Below are 24,928 nucleotides of genomic sequence, written 5' to 3'. Positions count from 1 at the left end.
AGTTCAAAGGGGCATAACTCCTAGAAAAAAAATTGAAGCGCAATTTCCCGTCGATATGCACACTTACATAGTATGTCCTTATTATCTGAAAAGGTTTCGTGAAATTCTGTTGTGTGGTTTGAGAGGAGTTGCGATGACAAACTGTTGCAGTAGTACATTAAAATAAATAAGTTCAAAGGGGCATAACTCCTAGAAAAAAAATTGAATTGCAATTTCCCGTCGATATGCACAACTACATAGTATGTCCTTATTATCTGAAAAGGTTTCGTGAAATTCTGTTGTGTGGTTTCAGAGGAGTTGCGATGACAATCTGTTGCAGTAGTACATTAAGGTAAATAAGTTCAAAGGGGCGTAATTCCTAGAAAAAAAATTGAATCGCAATTTCCCGTCGATATGCACAACTACATAGTATGTCCTTATTATCTGAAAAGGTTTCGTGAAATTCTGTTGTGTGGTTTCAGAGGAGTTGCGATGACAATCTGTTGCAGTAGTACATTAAGGTAAATAAGTTCAAAGGGGCGTAATTCCTAGAAAAAAAATTGAATCGCAATTTCCCGTCGATATGCACAACTACATAGTATGTCCTTATTATCTGAAAAGGTTTCGTGAATTCTGTTGTGTGGTTTGAGAGGAGTTGCAATGACAAACTGTTGCAGCAGTACATTAAAATAAATAAGTTCAAAGGGGCATAACTCCTAGAAAAAAAATTGAATCGCAATTTCCCAACAATATGCACAACTACATAGTATGTCCTTATTATCTGAAAAGGTTTCGTGGAATTCTGTTATGTGGTTTGAGAGGAGTTGGGATGACAAGAAACAGGACTGAAGGACGGAATGACGGACGGACTGATGGACGGACTGACGGACGGACGGACGGGTCAAAAACATTATACCCACCGCCACGCAACGAGTTGCGTGGCGTATAATAACCAGAAATTAACATTGAATCACTGAACACTAACAAGAGCAATGTTTAACTGATTCATATTGTGTGTACTATATATAATAAATACATTTTACTTCACTTACAAGTTCATTTCTACATTCCAAATTAGCTCTGTTCTTTACACGTGATTCTACTTCTTTTATATTCCCCTTCTCTGCAGCTTCAAGAAGTTTCTGTAAGCAAAACAAAGTTTTTACATTTTCCTCTAGAATATAAAAATGTGTTATAAATGTAATAATTGAATTTAATAAGCTACATGTTTACAGTTTTAATAGCTTATATTAAATACAATGACTATGAAGAGGGAAAGAAATTGTCTATAATTTCAGATTTTTTTTTAGAAAAATCTTTAGACAATTGTATTATGCATCAGTTTTGAGATGGAGCCTCAGTTTTTGTTGGAGTTAGTATTGTAGGGTCTTTAATTTTCTGTGTAATGTTTTGAAGAATGTTTATTTATTTGATTGTTTTTCATTTTTTGCCACGACGTCGTCAGTTTCTCTTCGACTTAAAAGAGTTGTGAATGTCCTTTGATATTTAATGTCTCTTTTTTTGTGTCCTGGAACTTTGAACTAATATATTGAAATTCTTTTCACTGTAGTCATTTTGATTTCTCCTGTTCTCCCCCTAAGAATACTGCACGCCTGTACCTTTCTGTACATTATATAAACAACATAGGTCACATGACCACTGACTTTTAAGAAGAAAAACTTACCTTATCCCAACTTGCCATTATATCCTGTAAAAGAAAGACAAATCATTGTATTTTTTATAAAAATAAGGAGATTCATGGTATGATTACCAATGAGACAACTATCCACTTATGTTCAAATAAAGTGGATGTAAGCAATTATAGGCAACAGTAAGGCCTTCAACAATGAGAAAAACCCATACCGTATAGTCAGCTATAAAGGCCCCAACATGAAAAATATGAAGCAATTCAATTGAGAAAACTTATGGCCTAATTTATAACAATTTAACCAATTTACGAAAGACATATATGACAGACAAGAACCAGTGATAGCCATTGAACTACAAGCTCCTGACTTGGGACAGGATCATAAAGAATGAGGAGGGGTTAAACATGTTTGTATACAGGAGTTGTAATTTTACGAGGAATATTTCAATTGTTGTTGAAATCATGATGTCATATTTAGATTGCCCCAATACCTTTAAATATTAATGTTGATAAAATCTGTATTTTCTCCAAATTATAATTATCCTCTAACCTTGTCCTTTTATTACATTCCACCATATACAAGTAAATTAGATAAACTTTAAAACAAATTTACTCTTTTTTAAATAGATGATGTAAAAATGATGTACACATTTTGCTTACATTTTAATGTCATTGTTGAAACAATCAAGGGCCATAACTCCTGAACAGCATAAAAGAAGATTTGCACTATCAGACTTAACCTCCATTGTGACATGAGAAACAACAAATATGAAAACTTTAAAAGGTTTGGTTAAATGTTTTGCAAGTTATTACACAGAAATTTCATAAACATTGATTTTTCAATCAATCACAAGGACCAGAGCCATGATAGCACTTAATCCATAATATCAAAATGTAAAAGTGCTGGTAGCAACCATTTGTCGAAATTGGGTTTGTCAGTCAGAAATGTTTTTTTCTTGTTTTTGTAAAATACTGTTAAAAGTAAGAAGATGTGGTATGATTGCTAATGGGATGACTCTTCACCAGAGAGCTTTCAATAATGAGCAAAACCTTTACCAAACAGCAATCTTTAAGTAAGGCTCCAAAATGACAAATGTAAAGCACTTCAAACGAGAAAGGACTGAGAACACACTTATTTCGTAGTGCATTTCTTTTAGACAATAAATTCAAATTAAAAAAATCGCATCTGCTGCATCTCAAAAAGATTTGTACAGTGTAGTGTACTACTTTTGGGACAAATAATATCAAAATTATAGAAAAGTCTACCAGCTCTAACTTAAAATATGGACAATTCTATGTTATAAGGGGTCTATAATTCAGTTTGACAGCTTCAGACATACCAATTCTTGACCTTCTTCAACTGGACAAAATCATTACTTTACATTACAATTCATCACCCAAATCTTTTTTTCACATGTTATTTCATCCTCATACTTTATATTTCATGCATAAAATATACTTATAAAGAAATAAATTTGGAAAGTGTATCAAAAAAATATGCAAGTTATACACTGTTCACACTAGGGACCAATATTTGTAGACAACGAAAATCAAAGGATAATAACTGTATATCCTCGGACTAACTAAAGGCCTGATTTTTGTACAAATCAAGAAACGAAAAACCAATATGATATACATGTACAGCAACTTAAGGATGTTCGCTGCTCAGTCTCAAAATAAATAACTTTTCATAAAACTAGTATGTATTGATAGGGAATAAATTGAGAAATCCAAAAAGCAAAAAAAAATTAGGGGTCAATGTGCTTGTTTTCGAGATATTAGCCATTGTAAGTTTGGCGGGAAAATGTTTTCTCTTGATTTTTCATAGCTTTATCATTGACCAGTTACAGTTCTCAAATACTATTACAAAATAAATAAAATTTTATAAGACTTTCACAAATGACTTATAACCATACATGTAAAAGATTTATAAAAAGAAAAATCGGGGTTCATGGGCAAAATTTTTTAAGGCATTCAAATGGTTAAAACCAGAGGATTCCGAAAATCTGACAAAAATTCCAAAACATGACAAGCAGACATCCTTAAGACATTACCACTGAATTACAGGCTCCTAACTTGGGACATGCAAATACAGAATTGGACAGTGGTGTAACATTACAAATTATAATCAAACTATAATCAAAGCATTATGGATGTCAGCAAATTTTGAAGCTAGTCGGAGATTTTTTTTACCATACTTTCAATAATCATTTTGTTATCTTCATTTCCATAATCTCATTGTAAAATTTCTATTGTATTGCCACAAGATGGAGAATTTTGCAATAGTGATGCAAATTATTTTGGTATTTCAATTGAAGACACTCAGACTTTTTTTTTTAAGAAACATTTAAAATTCAATTATTTTGACAAGAATTTTAAGGGAAATCTTCAAATGTGTAGCAAATTTTGTATATGCCAATAATAATAATTGGCTTAATGATTTCCAGAAAGAGGCATAAAAATGCACTTTCTCAACAACAACAAAATATAAACAAGCATTCTGAGAGTATTGCATAGCAATACATTATATATAAGTCCCCTAGGCCTTTTTTTTTTAATTAGTTGGTTTACGGATCCGCCGACCCGATTTTGTTTAAAAGTGAAATAAAATTAAAATTTTGATTTCGTGTTGTTTTTTATTCCGCCGACCCGATTTTTCGAGTGCTGTGAATAAAAAAATCCGAGGCGTTCCAAAACGTTTTGTCTGTGTCAATAAAGCGTTTGTAGTGAACGGCGTATTTTGAAAAGCTTCGAAATGACGCAGACGAATTCAAAAACCCAACGAGGGAGGACCATGGAGTCTGACGGCTTCATCTACTTTCAGTTGAATATTAACTTTGATGGTCAACGTACTGAGAGCACTTTTATCAAATGCAAACCTAAGCAAACAATCGGCGATGCCATATTCGACAATATGGCTGATGAAAATGTTGCCATTGTCAAGGTACCTGTTGAAAATAAAACATTGATCTCAACTTTTTATTTCTTTGCCACCATTTCCACTTTTCAGCGAACGGGATTCTTGCATAATTTAGATGCTAACAAATTTCTTGTCTGTACAAAATATGTGTTTTAGTCAAACTTTGGTACATTGCTATTTCTTCATCAGCATGATAGGATCATGAACACAGTTGATTATCAAACATTTCATAAATCAAAGAAATTTGTTTATGTCAAGTATATTGTCCTCAAAAGATTTTTGGGTCAAACATGCACATATATTCATACGTGAAGACCATGTGCACCTTAAATGTGATGGTATTGTGTTCACCTGGAGAGTGAGAGATCTTGGGTTTGAACCTTGACCCGGTCAAATCAAAGACTTAAAAATTGGTATCTGCTGCTTCTTCGCCAAGCACGCTGCAATTGCAATTATTAAAGGAGTCAGAATAATGTGTTTGGGTAAGGTAACATATCTTTGGGGGAACTGTTACCTTGTGAGCTAGCACATTTAAATTCTGGCTCAGTGTGTCAGTTTAGCATTTCATTTCTCATTATCATATTCTCATCCTAATTATGCATCTGATTAGCCACTAGACATTAAACAACAATTGACCATCCATCCATCAAATGCAAAGCATATCAAGATAAGAGCTAAACTATTTCTCCTCCTCAACCCCTGTAATGTCATGAATGAACAGCATTTTTTTATTTTTTTTTCCTCCGACTCAAATTTTTCAGAACAGTTATACGTGAACAAAAAAAAAATCTAAGATTGCTATTTTATTTTTATTTTTTTTACCTCCTCCGACCCTAACCTTTGACACTAGTTGTCCGTAAACCAACTAATTAAAAAAAAAAGGCCCTACCGGTTAAAAATTCATTGTATTGGAATAAAATGCTAACTTGATATATATAACTTGTCATGATGTAAACTGTATAACAAATATCATGTCAATGATCTTCAAGCATGAGGATAAAAAGTGTGGAAAACTGATTATTTTAGTAAATTTGTCTAAGTCCAAGGATCATATCTCTGCACAAAATCATCAGACAGAACAACATTTGAACTTGATCTGTAACTTGGCATGATAAAACTATATACCAACTTTATCAAATTAATATCTTCAACCACGACAAACAAGAATGTGTCCCTAGTACACGAATGCCCCACTCGCACTATCATTTTCCATGTTCATTGGACCGTGACATTGGGGTAAAAACTCTAATTTGGCATTAAAATTAGAAAGATTATATCATAGGGAACATGTGTACCAAGTTTGAAGTCGATTGGACTTCAACTTCATCAAAAACTACCTTGACCAAAAACTCTAATATGAAGCGGGACAGACGGACCAATGGACGAACAGACGAACGGATGCACAGACCAGAAAACATAATGCCCCCCCCCCCTACTATCGTAGGTGGGGCATAAAAAAGTGCGGAAAACTGATTATTGGAGTGAATTTTCTAAGTCCAACTCTGCACAACATCATCAAATCGGAACATAATTCTAACTTGATCTGTAACTTGTCATGATAAAACAATACACCAAATATCAAATCAATATCTTCAAGCATGAAGAAATCAAAGTGATGGATATCACTCATGGAAAGCTTGGAAGAGTAGTTTGAATAATTTCAAATCATATTTTAATAGGTACATGTATGGTGTGGACAAAAAAAAGAACAGTAATAAAGCACTATTGCTGACCATTACATTAATTGCAGGTCTTAGAAGGAAAAGCAGAATGTAAATCAAATTGAATGATAGAGGGTCCTTTAATTTGCACAACAATTTCATTTAAATTGCAGTTTAAATCTTAACCAGATAATGTTCCCTGTTACATGTTTCACCTTTTACATTCATCTTTTGAAACAAAACAACAATTGCAAATCAAAGATTCTTCTAGTAAAGTTTATCAATTATCCTTGTTAAAGACATGGGACCAACAGATTTAGACTTGAAGCTAAGAATTTCATTGTGTCAAAAAAATAATCTGAAATGTTGTTTTGTTATAATAAATTAGCATTGTGTATAAGTTTCATAACATTTGGTTGAGACAAACTAAGTTAGAGAACGGAAACGAAATTTCAGCATTTTTTTCATTTTGTAAAGGGGTATAACTCTAGAACAGTAAAAGTGACACCACAAAATATTCCAATTGATCTGTGTTGTATGGTGATAAGCATTGTGTATTAGTTTCGTAACATTTGGTTGAGGCAAACTAAAGATAGAGAACGGAAACCAATTTTGGGACGGACGGACGGACGTACAGACAGACAAGGGTAAAACTTAATGCCTCCTTCGCTACCGCGAGGGCATAATAAGTGAACTAATCTAAATTTTTGATTAATTAAAGATGATTATTGCACATTTATCAAGTGAATTATAGGCCTTATTTGAATACCTTTTACATATTTATCATGTTTATATTCAGATTTCATTTTTTTTTTTTAAAAAAGGTCTTGTTTATCCTTAATTAATCATTTATCTTTTAGACATAATTTACAGAATCACTTTATGTAGTGTAGATCAAAAGTAATAGGCAATAATCTATCACCTCTATATATCAAACATCTAATATATAAATTTGTGTATTCAAATATGAGGTCAAATATTAGTGTATTGAGAGAGTGTATATTGAAGGGTCTGTATAATTATATAAAACTGAAAAAGTGTGGAAAACTGATTTGCCGGACTGATGGATGGACAGACGGATGGAGTGCAACCCTAAAGTCCCCTTCGACTTTGTTGGTAGGGGACTCATAACTAACTTTCATCTAAATTGTTGTTCATTCTTCATTAAGGAAAAAAATACATTTCTTGTATTCAAATATACATGTACAAATACCTAATGCTGAGATAATTCAATTACTGTTAAAAAGCAATATAATGGGGAATATACAAATAATTTATAGCAGAAAATGCTCATGTAAGAGTTATGCAATTGTGTTTATTGCTTCAATCAAACTACTGATAATTGTAACTTAAATAGACTTTAATTATAAACTTATAATGTCAGATGATTATCATGATTATGACACTGATTTTACAACTATTGAGGTCAATATTTTGTGTATTCAGTTAGATGTGTAATAAATGGAATACACAAATTCTACGTCAATACCAGTATGATTATCAACTATCATGATGAATTAATATAACAATAGCCAATTAAGACTGCATTTAAGTGGAGCTTAATCCAATTAATACTTACACCTTTTAGTGTAATTGTTTGAAAATCAGGGCAGCTGTCCATCATACTGGTATAGAATAGCATTTCAAAAAAGTGTGGGAATCAACTCTGATATCAATACACATCTTGAACCATTTTTTGTCAATGGCTTACAGGACCATAAGATACTGATAACACTTTCATTATTCTTATCAACTGCTTAAATTTGATAAATCACATTTTGCACATTAATTAATAAATGGCAATTTAATATAAATGTTGATTTACAAAGGAACTATATACATGCTATATGCATGCAAGTGTATATCTAAAATAAAGAAGTTGTTCGCCCAACCTTATCTTAATTTAAGGACTGATAACCTATTAAAAGTTGGCAGTTGACGATTAAAATGGTGTATAAACATGATAAAGTGTCTGCAAGTCATAGAAACACATAATTATTTTCATGACATGTCTTCAAGTTAAAATTTTGCACCTGATCTCCAAATCCGAAGTGATCACATAGATCCAGCATGGCTGAATCAAAAATCAGTTGAAAAGGGCTTAACTCATCAGAACTATACAAAGCACAAAAAAACTTTAACAAACACACACAAGACTCAGAGTACAGATCTGAGAGATGGACAGAATATTCAAGCTTGATACAGGTCTGAATTTGGATTGTAATTAAATATTTGACACATGGCCCAAGACCACAATTAATGACCCGCTTTTCGTTGTCCACGAATATAGTTCCTTTTAATTAGAGTGTATTTTTCCTTAATTGTTTTTCTTTCCCTTCCTCACTCATTTCTTAAACTTTTTTGGGTAGAATGAGTGATTAGGCCAAGTGCAAAAAGGTAATATTTACAGTTTTCGGAACATCTCTTGACTTGTCAATAGGGATATGGATGTGTATTGGCTAAATTTGTAAAAGTGATTGGTTCAATCGTTATGAATTTTGGAAATATATTTGGACTAGGACTATACATTACACACACACAAAATTTGACAAAAGTGCATGGTGCAATTTTTTTAATGATGCAAAAGGTTATAAAGAACTGATAGATGAATTAATTGTGGTATATGGCCACATTATAGGTTTCTGACACAGAATAAATGTAGTCAGTTTTCACGCTTAACCACAAGTCCTACGGCATTGGCTTGTAAAGTTGCTTTCAGACTTGTAAAATTCTTCTCTACAAGTCAACAGAATCCAACTAAAATTTTCAAAAAATTGGGCTTCAGGCTTGTGGACTCAAAAGTTAATTGTGAAGGCTGTGTAGTCAAAGAACTTGAAATTGGTTATATGATTTGAATCTATATTCAACTGGAGATTTCTTGCTTTTGTGCAATACACTATGCTGTTGCGCAATACTTAGTAAATCTGTTTTCAGACTATATACAAAGAATTAGCATAATAAAATGTGACCCCCATTTTTTCTTTGGAAAATTGACAATGCTATTAAAACATGAGGGGGAAAAATTGATCGCCCCCCCTTTTTCCCAAAAAAATAATATTTGAAGAAATTTTCTTTTTTAATTTCATAAATCTTGAGGACAAATAAAAACCAGATGCTCCGCAGGGCGTAGCTTTATACGACCGCAGAGGTTGAACCCTGAACGGTTGGGGCAAGTATGGACACAACATTCAAGCAGGATTCAGCTCTAAATTTGGATTGTGATTAAATAGTTGACACAGCATAGGTTTCTGACACAGAATGAATGTGTTCTAATGTAATTAAAATTTTTGTTTTCTCTTAGAGCAATTCACTATGCTGTTGAATATTAATCCTCTCAAAAAAATGTTTGAAGAAATTTCTTTTTATTTATGAAATTTCAAATGAGAAAAATTGAACCCAATTTTTAAAACACATCCCCCTTTCCCTTATTCCAAAACTAATCTCAATTAAAATATTCTAATGGAGTTTGCAACAATAACTACTCATTTAAATACATCATAAAATATAAAGATGTAAAAAATTGCTTGTTATCACTGAATGGTAAAGATTATTTAAATTTATCAGTTGGTAGTAAAAAGTGAATATACATTGTATATTGTATATAACAAAGATTTAAGTTGATTCTGGACAAAGAAAGATAACTCTAATTAAAAACAATTCTTGCTATTGCACAATAAGATATTTCTTGCTTACTATTCTGGACAAAGAAAGATAACTCTAATTAAAAAAAAAATTGCTATTTCACAATATTTTGCAATTAGATATTTCTTGCCATTGCACAATACTCTGCAATTGAAAAGACTTGCCATTGCACAATACTTAATATAATAATTTTAGATCCTGATTTGGACCAACTTGAAAACTGGGCCCATAATCAAAAATCTAAGTACATGTTTAGATTCAGCATATCAAAGAGGCCCAAGAATTCATTTTTTGTTAAAATCAAACTTAGTTTATTTTTAGACCCTTTAGACTTTAATGTAGACCAATTTGAAAACAGGACCAAAAATGAAGAATCTACATACACAGTTAGATTTGGCATATCAAAGAACCCAAAGATTCAATTTTTGATGAAATCAAACAAAGTTTAATTTTGGACCCCGATTTGGACCAACTTGAAAACTGGGCCAATAATCAAGAATCTAAGTACATTTTTAGATTCAACATATCAAAGAACCCAACCGATTCATTTTTTGTCAAAATCAAACTAAGTTTAATTTTGGACCCTTTGGACCTTAATGTAGACCAATTTGAAAACGGGACCAAAAGTTGAGAATCTACATATACAGTAAGATTCGGCATATCAAAGACCCCCAATTATTCAATTTTGATGAAATCAAACAAAGTTTAATTTTGGACCCTTTGGGCCCCTTTTTCTCTAAACTGAAATAATATTTGAAGAAATTTTCTTTTTTAATTTCATAAATCTTGAGGACAAATAAAAACCAGATGCTCCGCAGGGCGTAGCTTTATACGACCGCAGAGGTTGAACCCTGAACGGTTGGGGCAAGTATGGACACAACATTCAAGCAGGATTCAGCTCTAAATTTGGATTGTGATTAAATAGTTGACACAGCATAGGTTTCTGACACAGAATGAATGTGTTCTAATGTAATTAAAATTTTTGTTTTCTCTTAGAGCAATTCACTATGCTGTTGAATATTAATCCTCTCAAAAAAATGTTTGAAGAAATTTCTTTTTATTTATGAAATTTCAAATGAGAAAAATTGAACCCAATTTTTAAAACACATCCCCCTTTCCCTTATTCCAAAACTAATCTCAATTAAAATATTCTAATGGAGTTTGCAACAATAACTACTCATTTAAATACATCATAAAATATAAAGATGTAAAAAATTGCTTGTTATCACTGAATGGTAAAGATTATTTAAATTTATCAGTTGGTAGTAAAAAGTGAATATACATTGTATATTGTATATAACAAAGATTTAAGTTGATTCTGGACAAAGAAAGATAACTCTAATTAAAAACAATTCTTGCTATTGCACAATAAGATATTTCTTGCTTACTATTCTGGACAAAGAAAGATAACTCTAATTAAAAAAAAAATTGCTATTTCACAATATTTTGCAATTAGATATTTCTTGCCATTGCACAATACTCTGCAATTGAAAAGACTTGCCATTGCACAATACTTAATATAATAATTTTAGATCCTGATTTGGACCAACTTGAAAACTGGGCCCATAATCAAAAATCTAAGTACATGTTTAGATTCAGCATATCAAAGAGGCCCAAGAATTCATTTTTTGTTAAAATCAAACTTAGTTTATTTTTAGACCCTTTAGACTTTAATGTAGACCAATTTGAAAACAGGACCAAAAATGAAGAATCTACATACACAGTTAGATTTGGCATATCAAAGAACCCAAAGATTCAATTTTTGATGAAATCAAACAAAGTTTAATATTGGACCCCGATTTGGACCAACTTGAAAACTGGGCCAATAATCAAGAATCTAAGTACATTTTTAGATTCAACATATCAAAGAACCCAACCGATTCATTTTTTGTCAAAATCAAACTAAGTTTAATTTTGGACCCTTTGGACCTTAATGTAGACCAATTTGAAAACGGGACCAAAAGTTGAGAATCTACATATACAGTAAGATTCGGCATATCAAAGACCCCCAATTATTCAATTTTGATGAAATCAAACAAAGTTTAATTTTGGACCCTTTGGGCCCCTTTTTCTCTAAACTGTTGGGACCAAACTCCCAAAATCAATACCAACCTTCCTTTCATGGTCATAAACCTTGTGTATAAATTTCATAGATTTCTATTAACTTATACTAACGTTATGGTGCGAAAACCAAGAAAAATGCTTATTTGGGCCCCTTTTTGGCCCCTTATTCCTAAACTGTTGGGTTCTTATCTCCCAAAATCAATACCAACCTTCCTTTTGTATTCATAAACATTGTGTTTAAATTTCATTGATTTCTATTTACTTAAACTAAAGTTATTGTGTGAAAACCAAGAAAAATGCTTATTTGGGCCCTTTATTGGCCCCTTATTCCTAAACTGTTGAAACCAAAACCCCCAAAATCAATCCCAACCTTTCTTTTGTGGTCATAAACCTTGTGTCAAAATTTCATAGATTTCTATTAACTTAAACTAAAGTTATGGTGCGAAAACCAAGAATATGCTTATTTGGGCCCTTATTGGCCCCTAATTCCTAAAATGTTGGGACCAAAACTCCCAAAATCAATACCAACCTTCCTTTTATGGTCATAAACCTTGTGTCAAAATTTCATAGATTTCTATTCACTTTTACTAAAGTTAGAGTGCGAAAACTAAAAGTATTCGGACGACGACGACGACGACGACGCAGACGCCAACATGATAGCAATATACGACGAAATTTTTTTCAAAATTTGCGGTCGTATAAAAATACTCTCCCCCCCCCCACCTCTTTCGAAAAAAAATGACATTTGAAGAAATTTTCTTTTTGTAAAATGTACAATTTAAGATACATCAATATTGTCTGAAACTAGAAAAATGCTTGTTTTAGACCCTTTTTGGCCCCTAATTCCTGAACGGTTTGGGCAATTACCCCAACAAATGAATCCCAACCTTCTACTAATGGTATTTAACCTTGTAGTACAATTTCAAAGCAATTAAAATATTTATACAGAAGTTATTGTCCTGAAACTAGAAATGCGTCTTTTGGGCCCCTAATTCCTAAACGGTTAGGACCATCACCCCCAAACACAATCCCAACCTTTGTGGTATTGAACCTTTTGGTTAAATTTCATAGAAATCCGTACACTAAAACTAAAGTTATTGTCCGGAAACCGAATGTCTTCGGACAACGATGATGACGCAGACGACGATGACGTGATAGCAATATTCGTATAAAAAATCATGTATCTAAAATATAGGTATCGCTTGATTGTAGGACCGTGTATGTACATATGTATGTGAACTCAAAGCTTGATGAATAGCATCAACTCAAACTAGAGGCTCTCAGGAGCCTGTGTCGCTCACCTGTCATTCCTGTATTTACTGTGGTTTGGGAAATCATGTAAAATAAGGTTTAAATCATAATAAATAGTATAAGATACCCTAATAATGATTGAGGCCAAGTTTGGTTGAATTTGGCCCAGTAGTTAAATTAAAAGCAGGTCATCCCACTAGTAACTAGACTTACAATAGTTACTGAAGACCCCTTATAATTATTTGAATTAGTTTTTTTTTACAAATTTCCCTTAGACTTGTAAAGTAAATCCCTTTGTTCTATTTTTAGCCATGTTGGTTCACTTGGTTGGATGGCAGGGTCATTGGACATGTTGGATATATTTTTCAATCAAGATACCCTATTTAAAATTGTAGCTGAGTTTAATTCTATTTGGCCCAGTAATTAAGTGAAGAGGATTTTTGTAAAAAAAAATATTGCTGTTAACAGTTTATCTCTATCTATAATAATATTCAAAATAATAACCAAAAACTGCAAAATTTCCTTAAAATTACCAATTGAGGGGCAGCAACCCAAAAGAGGGTTGTCTGATTAATCTGAAAATTTCAGGGCAGATAGATCTTCTTAACCTGATGAACATTTTTACCTCATGTCAGATTTGCTCTAAATGCTTTAGTTTCAGAGATATACACTGTAAACCAAAAACTGCATTTTACCCCTCTGTACTATTGTTAGCCATGTCGGCAATCTTGGTTGCCAAGGTTGGTTAAATTTGGCCCAGTTGTTTCAGAGGAGAAGATTTTTGTAAAAGTTATTGGACGACAATGACGAACGACAGACGCCAAGTGATGAGAAAAAAAAATATTTGGGGATTTATAAAATAAATTTGTAGATTCACCGTACACAATTAAAAGGTAAAAGTATCTGGGCCTTACCAAATATATATTTTAAGATTCACTGTACACGATTAAAATCTAAAAATATAGGGTGCTTTATACAATGGAAAGCAGGACACCCCTGTCTCTACCTTTACACATATATGTACATAATGTTCATCTCATATCTTTCCTTATTGCACTGATTGTACGTTGAATAACATGAATAATATATTTAATGAGACAGTTAGTATGACATTATTATTTTCCTTGTAATTTCCATACACGCTTCAAAATTTTGATTACAAATTACAGTGTAAAAGTTCCAAAACGTCTGTTAAAAGATCCTCAAATTCAACATAACTTGTTAACAAAAAAAATGAACCAGATGCTCCGCATGGCGTAGCTTTATACGACCGCAGAGGTTGAACCCTGAACGGTTGGGGCAAGTATTGACACAACATTCAAGCTGGATTCTGCTCTAAATTTGGATTGTGATTAAATAGTTGACACAGCATAGGTTTCTGACACAGAATGAATGTATTCAAATGAACTTAAAATTTTTGTTTTCTCTTAGAGCAATTCACTATGCTGTTCAATATTAATCCTCTCAAAAAAATGTTTGAAGAAATTTTCTTTTTATTTATGAAATTTCAAATGAGAACCAGATGCTCCGCAGGGCGTAGCTTTATACGACCTCAGAGGTTGAACCCTGAACAGTTGGGGCAAGTATGGACACAACATTCAAGCTGGATTCCGCTCTAAATTTGGATTGTGATTAAATAGTTGACACAGCATAGGTTTCTGACACAGAATGAATGTATTCAAATGAACTAAAAATTTTTGTTTTCTCTTAGAGCAATTCACTATGCTGTTGAATATTAATCCTCTCAAAAAAATGTTTGAAGAAATTTTCTTTTTATTTATGAAATTTCAAATGAGAAAAATTGAACCCAATTTTTTAATCACATCCCCCTTTCCCTTATTCCAAAACTAATTTCAATTAAAATATTCTAATGGAGTTTGCAACAATTACTACTCATTTAAATACATCATAAAATATTAAGATGTAAAAATACTGCTTGTTATCACTGAATGGTAAAGATAATTTAAATTTATCATTTGGTAGTAAAAAGTGAATATACATTGTATATTGTATATAACAAAGATTTAAGTTGATTCTGAACAAAGAAAGATAACTCCAATTAAAAAAAATTCTTGCAGATATTTCTTGCTTACTTTACTGGACAAAGAAAGATAACTCTTAATTAAAAAAAAATTTGCTATTTCACAATATTGTGAAATAAGATATTTCTTGCCATTGCACAATACTGTGCAATTGAAAAGACTTGCTATTGCACAATACTTAATATAATAATTTTAGATCCTGATTTGGACCAACTTAAAAACTGGGCCCATAATCAAAAATCTATGTACATGTTTAGATTCAGCATATCAAAGAGGCCCAAGAATTTGATTTTTGTTAAAATCAAACTTAGTTTAATTTTGGACCCTTTGCACTTTAATTTAGACCAATTTTAAAACTGGACCAAAAATTAAGAATCTACATACACAGTTAGATTTGGCATATCAAAGAACCCCAATTAATCAATTTTTGATGAAATCAAACAATGTTTAATTTTGGACCTCGATTTGGGCCAACTTGAAAACTGGGCCAATAATCAAAAATCTAAGTACATTTTTAGATTCAGCATATCAAAGAACCCCAAGGTTTCAATTTTTGTTAAAATCAAACTAAGTTTAATTTTGGACCCTTTGGACCTTAATGTAGACCAATTTGAAAACAGGACCAAAAATTAAGAATCTACATACACAGTTAGATTCGGCATATTAAAGAACCCCAATTATTCAATTTTGATGAAATCAAAACAAAGTTTAATTTTGGACCCTTTGGGCCCTTTTTTCCTTAACTGTTGGGACCAAAACTCCCAAAATCAATACCAACCTTCCTTTTATAGTCATAAACCTTGTGTTTAAATTTCATAGATTTCTATTTACTTATAAATACTAACGCTATGGTGCGAAAACCAAGAAAAATGCTTATTTGGGTCCCTTTTTGGCCCCTAATTCCTAAACTGTTGGGACCGAAACTCCCAAAATCAATACCAACCTTCCTTTTGTGGTCATAAACATTGTGTTTAAATTTCATTGATTTCTATTTACTTTAACTAAAGTTATTGTGCGAAAACCAAGAATAATGCTTATTTGGACCCTTTTTTGGCCCCTAATTCCTAAACTGTTGAAACCAAAACTCCCAAAATCTATCCCAACCTTTCTTTTGTGGTCATAAACCTTGTGTCAAAATTTCATAGATTTCTATTAACTTAAACTAAAGTTATAGTGCGAAAACCAAGAAAATGCTTATTTGGGCCCTTTTTGGCCCCTAATTCCTAAAATATTGGGACCAAAACTCCCAAAATCAATACCAGCCTTCCTTTTATGGTCATAAACCTTGTGTTAAAATTTCATAGATTTCTATTCACTTTTACTAAAGTTAGAGTGCGAAAACTAAAAGTATTCGGACGACGACGACGACGACGCCAACGTGATAGCAATATACGACGAAATATTTTTCAAAATTTGCGGTCGTATAAAAATTGAACCCAATTTTTTAATCACATCCCCCTTTCCCTTATTCAAAAACTAATTTCAATTAAAATATTCTAATGGAGTTTGCAACAATTACTACTCATTTAAATACATCATAAAATATTAAGATGTAAAAAAACTGCTTGTTATCACTGAATGGTAAAGATTATTTAAATTTATCAGTTGGTAGTAAAAAGTGAATATACATTGTATATTGTATATATATATAACAAAGATTTAAGTTGATTCTGGACAAAGAAAGATAACTCCAATTAAAAAAAATTCTTGCAGATATTTCTTGCTTACTATACTGGACAAAGAAAGATAACTCTTAAATAAAAAAAAATTTGCAATTTCACAATATTGTGAAATTAGATATTTCTTGCCATTGCACAATACTGTGCAATTGAAAAGACTTGCTATTGCACAATACTTAATATAATAATTTTAGATCCTTTTTAGTTTAAACATATTTATTTATAGTGGATTGGGAAACAAGTTTTGCAACTTATATTAATCCCTTTCCACTTTACTTTTAGATCCTGATTTGGACCAACTTGAAAACTGGGCCCATAATCAAAAATCTAAGTACATGTTTAGATTCAGCATATCAAAGAGGCCCAAGAATTTAATTTTTGTTAAAATCAAACTTAGTTTAATTTTGGACCCTTTGCACTTTAATTTAGACCAATTTTAAAACTGGACCAAAAATTAAGAATCTACATACACAGTTAGATTTGGCATATCAAAGAACCCCAATTATTCAATTTTTGATGAAATCAAACTATGTTTAATTTTGGACCTCGATTTGGGCCAACTTGAAAACTGGGCCAATAATCAAAAATCTAAGTACATTTTTAGATTCAGCATATCAAAGAACCCCAAGGTTTCAATTTTTGTTAAAATCAAACTAAGTTTAATTTTGGACCCTTTGGACCTTAATGTAGACCAATTTGAAAACGGGACCAAAAATTAAGAACCTACATACACAGTTAGATTCGGCATATTAAAGAACCCCAATTATTCAATTTTGATGAAATCAAACAAAGTTTAATTTTGGACCCTTTGGGCCCCTTTTTCCTTAACTGTTGGGACCAAAACTCCCAAAATCAATACCAACCTTCCTTTTGTGGCCATAAACATTCAGTGATTTGGAAGGTTTTTTTCACTATGGGCCCAGGGCCCCTCAAAAATAAATTCAATGGGCCATTTTAAAAAATAATGGGCCATGTTGTCAAATGAGTGGGCCATTCGAATTGACTTCTGTAAAACAATAAAAAGTATCATTATTTTCTCATGTTTAGGAAAAGAGGTGTTGGTACAAGTTTACCTTTATGATTTTAAATAATATTGTTCCTGTGATTCTGTAATTTCAATGAATATACAATAACTTCTTCCAAAACGGACAATATTAAAGATAAACCTTTATTAACAATGGTTAAACTGTTACTGTTGCCTTGGCTTGTTCATGTTCATGTTTGTTTTAACATTAAATTTGGGTTTCGTCGATACCAGACGTTCTGTATTAGAGGACATTTCAGGAACGTCCTCTGCACTTCTTGTATTATTATTATTACTTCATCAAGATGACAAGAATAACAGTAGAGAGTACCATTAATTGATAGAACAAAACAATAATTCGCTGAAGTCATGTTTACAAAATGTCAAAACGAGCCAAAGACCAAAAAATGACGAGGACAGTTAAGCGCCTTTTATGGAGACAAAAACTATATTCATAAAAAGGCTTCAGGGGTTTTCAATCGAAATAATAGCAAGCTAAGCTAAATAAAAAGATTTTTATTAGAGTTAAATCTTGTCTGTTATAGCCAAATTTCACAAATTTAAAGTTGTTTATAAAAAATTATATCATGAATGATGGTTAATTGCGTTTTTTGGGTTATCAGTTAAACCGCATCATTCTATTATTACCATAGGAAAACACCCGAGACGTTAAACCGCATGGTTCTATTACCATATCAAATCAAATCAAATCAAATATGTTTATTTCCTAATCAAAGGGCCCTTATAGGCATATGAATTACAAACAAAATGGATAATAGACAAAACATAAATTAAAATACATATTTAGAAACAATATGAAATTTAAACATTATAATATGATTTATATAAAAACAAAACAATAGTACATATATATACGACATTGTCAGTTCAGCAAAAGAAAGATAACTCTTCCCCAAATATTATCATTAAAACCTGTATTAATTCACTTGACAGTATTATTTCTCACTTCTAAGTTTGAAGTTAAAAAATATGAAAACACCCGAAAAAAATATGAAAACACCCGAGACGTCCTAAAATATAAAGGTGCTCCTATGACTGGAGGAACATTATACAGTTGTGTACACACACATGGCGGCACGGAACACGATCGGAAATCTATTTGACGATATCTAAACGTTTCGAAACGATGTGAAAAATATCGTGCGCCACGTTGGCGCTTACATTTGTCACTTTATGCACCATTTCTGGTGAATATGCGCTATAGGCGCAGGGCGCACGTCCTTCCCGATCACTGAAATCAATACCAACCTTCCTTTTGTGGCCATAAACATTGTGTTTAAATTTCATTGATTTCTATTTACTTTAACTAAAGTTATTGTGCGAAAACCAAGAATAATGCTTATTTGGGCCCTTTTTTGGCCCCTAATTCCTAAACTGTTGAAACCAAAACTCCCAAAATCAATACCAGCCTTCCTTTTATGGTCATAAACCTTGTGTTAAAATTTCATAGATTTCTATTCACTTTTACTAAAGTTAGAGTGCGAAAACTAAAAGTATTCGGACGACGACAACGACGACGACGACGACGCCAACGTGATAGCAATATATGACGAAATTTTTTTCAAAATTTGCGGTCGTATAAAAATGGTTAAGGATGATTTTGAAAGAAACTTGTTAAAATAAATTCCATTACTAAGTATCAATACAATTAAATACCCAAAGTGAAATCTGTTGGTACGAGTCCTACAACCGTCAATATGGGATTACATGTGGGCCTTCATCAAACTGTAATTGCAACTTCAGCATGTTATTGTTAAGTCTAGATCTGTCTGCAAGGTCTTAATGCCACTTTATATAACATACCCCTTCTGCCACCAGTCAATCAAAATCTGAAAAAAAGTTTTAAAATTTAAAACATGTAAACAGATTAAACAGAATAGAGAATGGAAACAAGGAATGTGTCAAAGAGACAACAACCAAAACCAGAGAGCAGAAAACAGCCAAAGGCCAACAATGGGTCAACACAGCGAGAAAATTCCACACCCAGAGGCACACTTCATCTGCCCTCCCCCCAACCCCCCACCCCCATCCTTTAGTTATTACAGACATACATGTACTTTTTTCTGTAATAACATTGGTGTACTATGCATGGTTGGCAAACTATGAACTGTTATATCTTTCTATAGTCATGATAGTTGATACATGTACATAAAGACAATAGTAATATCAATAGAACTTGTATACATTTTAACAAAACTAATGATGTATATTGTTCCTTTGAAACATGTAACATACATATGTTATCACAGTTCTTTGATTTTTTAGTCCACAATAACAAATGTATGTTAATTTTCTGTAATAACTCTATAGAGAGAGTTATATCGTTGACTGACTGAACCATGAGAATGAGGTCAACGTCGGGTGACAGCTGCCAGTTGGACATGTACACCTTATAATGATTCCATATACAAATAAATTGGGAATGTGTCCATGGGACACAGAAGTTGCCCCCGCTCGCATATCATATAAAGTTATAAAGGGACATAACTGAAGAACGGTAAAAATCACTATCAAAATTTGGTTGAGGCTAACTTAAGTTAGAGAACGGAAACGAAAAATTCAGCAAATTTTCCATTTGTAAACGGGCACAACTACTAGAATACTACATTTTCAAGGATTTGTCTCACTATACAAATCCTTGTATTTTCTCATGGCTGACGTGTTACTATAGGGCCCCAAGATTTTTGTTTCCCAATAACCCGAATAATTCAGTCCCTCCCCGTGATCGACTCTCCCACTCGCGAGGGCCTGAACTCTTAAAACGAGTTAAAACTTTTGCATGAATACGACAATCTTTCGTTTATTGGAGAAAAGCTGTCAATAAAAAAAAACAGCTACATTTTTGGCCAAAGCGTGGGAGGCAAAACATGACAAAAATGCCCCTAAATGAACAAAAATAAATTCCAGAAAAAAATGACCACCTTACATGTACCTCTTGAATCCACCCCTGAATTATGTACTCATTGTCCATGCCAAGTTGGCAAAACATATATTTTGTTTTTGAATTTCTTAAATACTTCCTGGGTACAGCAATTAGTTTTTCACAGAAGGGTACTTGGAAGATATTGCCAATACATTTGTATAATATAAGATAATTTTTATTAACCCCAATCATGGTGCCCAAAATTTGAGCTATACAATCAAATGAATGAATTACAAAATAAAGCACAGAAAATGATTAGAATGATTAAAGTACATTTAGACAACAAAAAACAAAAACAACACATGAATACACATTTACACTAATTAACCTGATATAAACCAAGTTATTGACAAAACATAGTTGTTATGGGTGCCACTGTGTCCTGGAGAAATAACATAATTCTTTATAGTACTAGGTCTATGGGAGACAACTCCTGATCAATTTTATTTCCTATAGTTATATATCTATCTATATTTTTCTTCTATTTATTTCTTTTTCTTTTTTTTTTAAACAACAATCATGACAATATTTTCTATAATTTTCTTTCGTTCTTCAAAAAGGGAGTGCAATAAATTAGATAAGTTTGAAGTTACAAACAAATCTTCAGATGAAAGAATCCAAACAAATTTCATTTCATCAGATAATCTTGAAAAATTTTTGAATTTGGAATTTAAATTAGATAGATGTTGAGATCGAGTATCTTTTAGAACAGGACATTTTAAAAGAAAATGTAGTTCGTCTTCAACTGGGTTCTTACATAGCTTACACTTTCTGTCTTCAGCTTTAATCCCAAAATACCTCCCTCTTTCGATTTCAAGATCATGACAGCTAGTTCTAAATCTTGTGATTATTTGCCTGTCTTTTTTTGAATTCATTTTTAAATATGGTTCAAACATAAAAATATTTTTAAATTTTCTGTAAGTTCTTAATTTATTGCCAGATTGTAAATTAGTACACATCCCAGAATTGCTTTCTAAACTAGCTAACGGCTAGCTTTCTTTAAATTTAATAGTTAAAGATGTTTTTACCTTTTTTAGAATATGGTTTTGTTTAAAGTTTGACTGGTTAACAAATAGATATTCTAAGTCTAGAAATTTAAATATATGTTTAATACTTCCTATCCAAGATTCCTGGTTATGTTTGTCCATAGAATGAGACAGATTTATGGCTTCCCTTAGAATAATATTTGAAGGTTCAATATCTTTCATAAGATGGATCCAATATTTTATCATATTCATTATTACATAATACAGTGTAGGGAGTGAACCTAGTTCTCCTCTACATGCCATATTTGATGTTTTTATGTTAACTCCAAGTGAAAATTTACAAAGCTTAGTATGAATTTTCTCTAGTACAAGATAATCAGTTTCTTTTGATATAAAGTTATCCAAATGTATTTGTTTCTTATGTGGTATATAACCCCAAATTTCAGATCCATACAACAAGATTGGTCGGATTGTATGGTTATAGATGTGTAGTAAAGTACTAGGTTTTGGGCTTTCCACTGAAAAGGTCTTCCTTAATTTGAAATATGCTTTGAATTCATTCCTTTGTTATAAAGTTCTTTCTTTGCTTTTTGGAAACTCCCAGATGATGAAAAATTTATACCTAAGTATGTGTAGTTTTGTACACATTCTAAAGTCTGGTTTCCTAATGATATTTTAATATTTTTAAGACTTCCTGATTTGTTAAATACAAGAACCTTGGTCTTTTTTGTGTTAACTGTCATTTTATAATCAACTGTAAATTTATTTAATTTGTTAACACAATTTTGAAGTCCTTGCTCTGATGATGATAAAAGAACTACATCATCAGCATACATTAAAATATTTAAGGGATGTGTATTTATATACATGTATGTGTCAATGAAAATGTTGTAATATGATTATATATTTGGTTGTGTATATTGTATTGCACATGTGCCTTTTATCTGCTATTGTGGCAGTGCGTATTTTGCGTATAAAAGTATTGAATTAAATGGAAGTACATGTATATTTTTTTACTGAAACCAAGATTAAATTATGCTTCATTTTCAAAATGAATTGTTTTATGGATCCACCCAACCCGGTCTTTATTACTTTCAGAATGAAAAATCAGATTTCTCAACAGAAGAATCCTGCAATGCACCTCTTGATCTTTGGTCTCTTTGACTGGATCTTGTTGTTCTTTTTATTATAATTAGGTATTTATGTACAGAAGTCATTTAGGGATACAGTTATCAAAATGCAAAAACCATTAACGGAATGTCGATGATTGTAAACCGTACCTACAAACATAACAAGTCATCCCTACTTTTGACAACAAATTTTGATTTCACGCTTATTACAATTAATTTATGATTCTATTTTTTTAGTAATTTTAAGTGTCCCGCTCAACTTTGTTTCCTGTTTTCAGGCACAATAATTTGACTTTCATGTGTCCAAATACCAAAAATCAGCCAATCCTGTGTCACGCTAAGACCCCAATGAGACCCACTGTGATGACTGAAAGGCGTTATTACATACATGACATACATACATTGTTTCTTTGTAAAATAACCGGTTATTTCAACACAATTCATGACAGGAGGAGATATAAATCTATAAGAATTCCCCCAATAACAGTACTAGTATACCTGTTATTTTCTGAAATAACTTGTTTAAATTATATGTATACCTTTGGTGGTAAATAATAATGTAAAATCTTTAATATACACCCTATCGCTATTTGTCTGCAGGCCATTACTGGGCATCACACAGGTTCTCGTAAAATTTTGACGTCATAATACAAAATATCTGACGCCACAATGGATAAAGTGATTGTTGTATGACGTTCATAGTTCGAGCGGGACAGATTCAGGATTAGCGATAAGGTGTATTGTCTCATACCTGTGGATGAGGAACCTAACTTGATGTTAATAATCAGTTCTTAATTTTATTTTAATTTTCAAATACAAAGATTTTATATTGTATGCACACTTTTGAATCTATACGCATTATAAATCAGTGGCGGATCCAGAAATGTTCATAAGTGGGGGCCCACTGACTGACCTAAGAGGAGGCCCGCTCTAGTCGCGCTTCAGTGATTCCCTACATAAGCATTCAAATTTTTTCCCAAAAGGGGACGCCCCCCCCCCTAAATCCGCCTCTGTAAGGGACGACATCAAAAGTTCAATGCAGGATAAAAAACTTAATTCAGATAGTTTTTTTAATGACCCCCCTACCCCCCTCTTAACTTAACTTTGGAAAAATTGATTGACCCATATAGATATATCATGTATAAATGTAAAATCGATGTAGGATAAACAAAACTTACAGCAAGTTTAACCCCCACCCCCAAACTATTTGAATTAAGTTTTTTATCCTTCATTGATCTTTTGATGTCGTCCCTAAATGAAGGTTCATACAAGCTTTTTAAAAAACAATACTTGTAATAACACATGACAAACTTCAGCGCCGCCTGGTGTCTAAAAACTCTTACACTTTTTAAATGCACTTTTTAGCTTACAAATTTGTTTCCATAAACAATTTTACCTTGAAGAACATAAAATCACTTAGTTAAATGATTAATTAAACATTTCTTCTGTACTTGTTCAGAACATTTCGTCTTAATGCGAAGAAGAAAAGATATGGAAACCCGGAAATATGTCCATCGACCTGTTGCTGTGTCAAAAATGTCAAAAATATTTTTAAAACGAGCTAAAATGAGTATGTCATTTCTTCACATGAGTCAGATATAACAGAAATATTTAAAACTTACCCTTAAAAAGCCTTTGAAATGACGTCTTCTTGGTTAAAACGAATGTGTTGGCAGTTTGTCGATAGCAGCAACGCGGAAGTTTTGTCAAAACGAGACACTGAATATCGGGATTGGGACAAGTCGGACCAAGAAAACTCGGACCACTTTTAAAGAAACTCGGATTAGATTGAAAGACAAATCGGACCAGTTTGAAACAATGATTGGACCCATTTAAGGACGATTCCAAATATTTTCAAAGACAACTATGACCAATGTGAAACACTGATTGGGTCCATTTAAAACGGTTGATTCAAGGAAAAAAAGGGGGTAGAGGACGTAAGACCCGGCTCCCCCCGT

At 32.2% G+C, this 24,928-nt stretch overlaps 1 long non-coding RNA gene across 1 annotated transcript; it reads right to left on the bottom strand.

Moving 5' to 3' along the window:
• Positions 1 to 1,025: 1,025 nt before the first annotated feature.
• On the bottom strand, positions 1,026 to 24,699 carry LOC134699418 (uncharacterized). The gene is made up of 4 exons (XR_010103581.1): positions 24,593 to 24,699; positions 19,588 to 19,760; positions 1,664 to 1,687; positions 1,026 to 1,121 (listed from the first exon to the last, which is right to left on the bottom strand). It is a non-coding gene; the product is annotated as an uncharacterized LOC134699418 (long non-coding RNA).
• Between the last annotated feature and the right edge of the window lie 229 nt (positions 24,700 to 24,928).

The sequence above is a fragment of the Mytilus trossulus genome, unplaced genomic scaffold (genome assembly GCF_036588685.1).
Source record: "Mytilus trossulus isolate FHL-02 unplaced genomic scaffold, PNRI_Mtr1.1.1.hap1 h1tg000070l__unscaffolded, whole genome shotgun sequence".
Taxonomy (NCBI): domain Eukaryota; kingdom Metazoa; phylum Mollusca; class Bivalvia; order Mytilida; family Mytilidae; genus Mytilus; species Mytilus trossulus.
The sequence above is the reverse complement of the archived record's forward strand: the minus strand, read 5'-3'. Positions and strand labels throughout refer to the sequence as shown.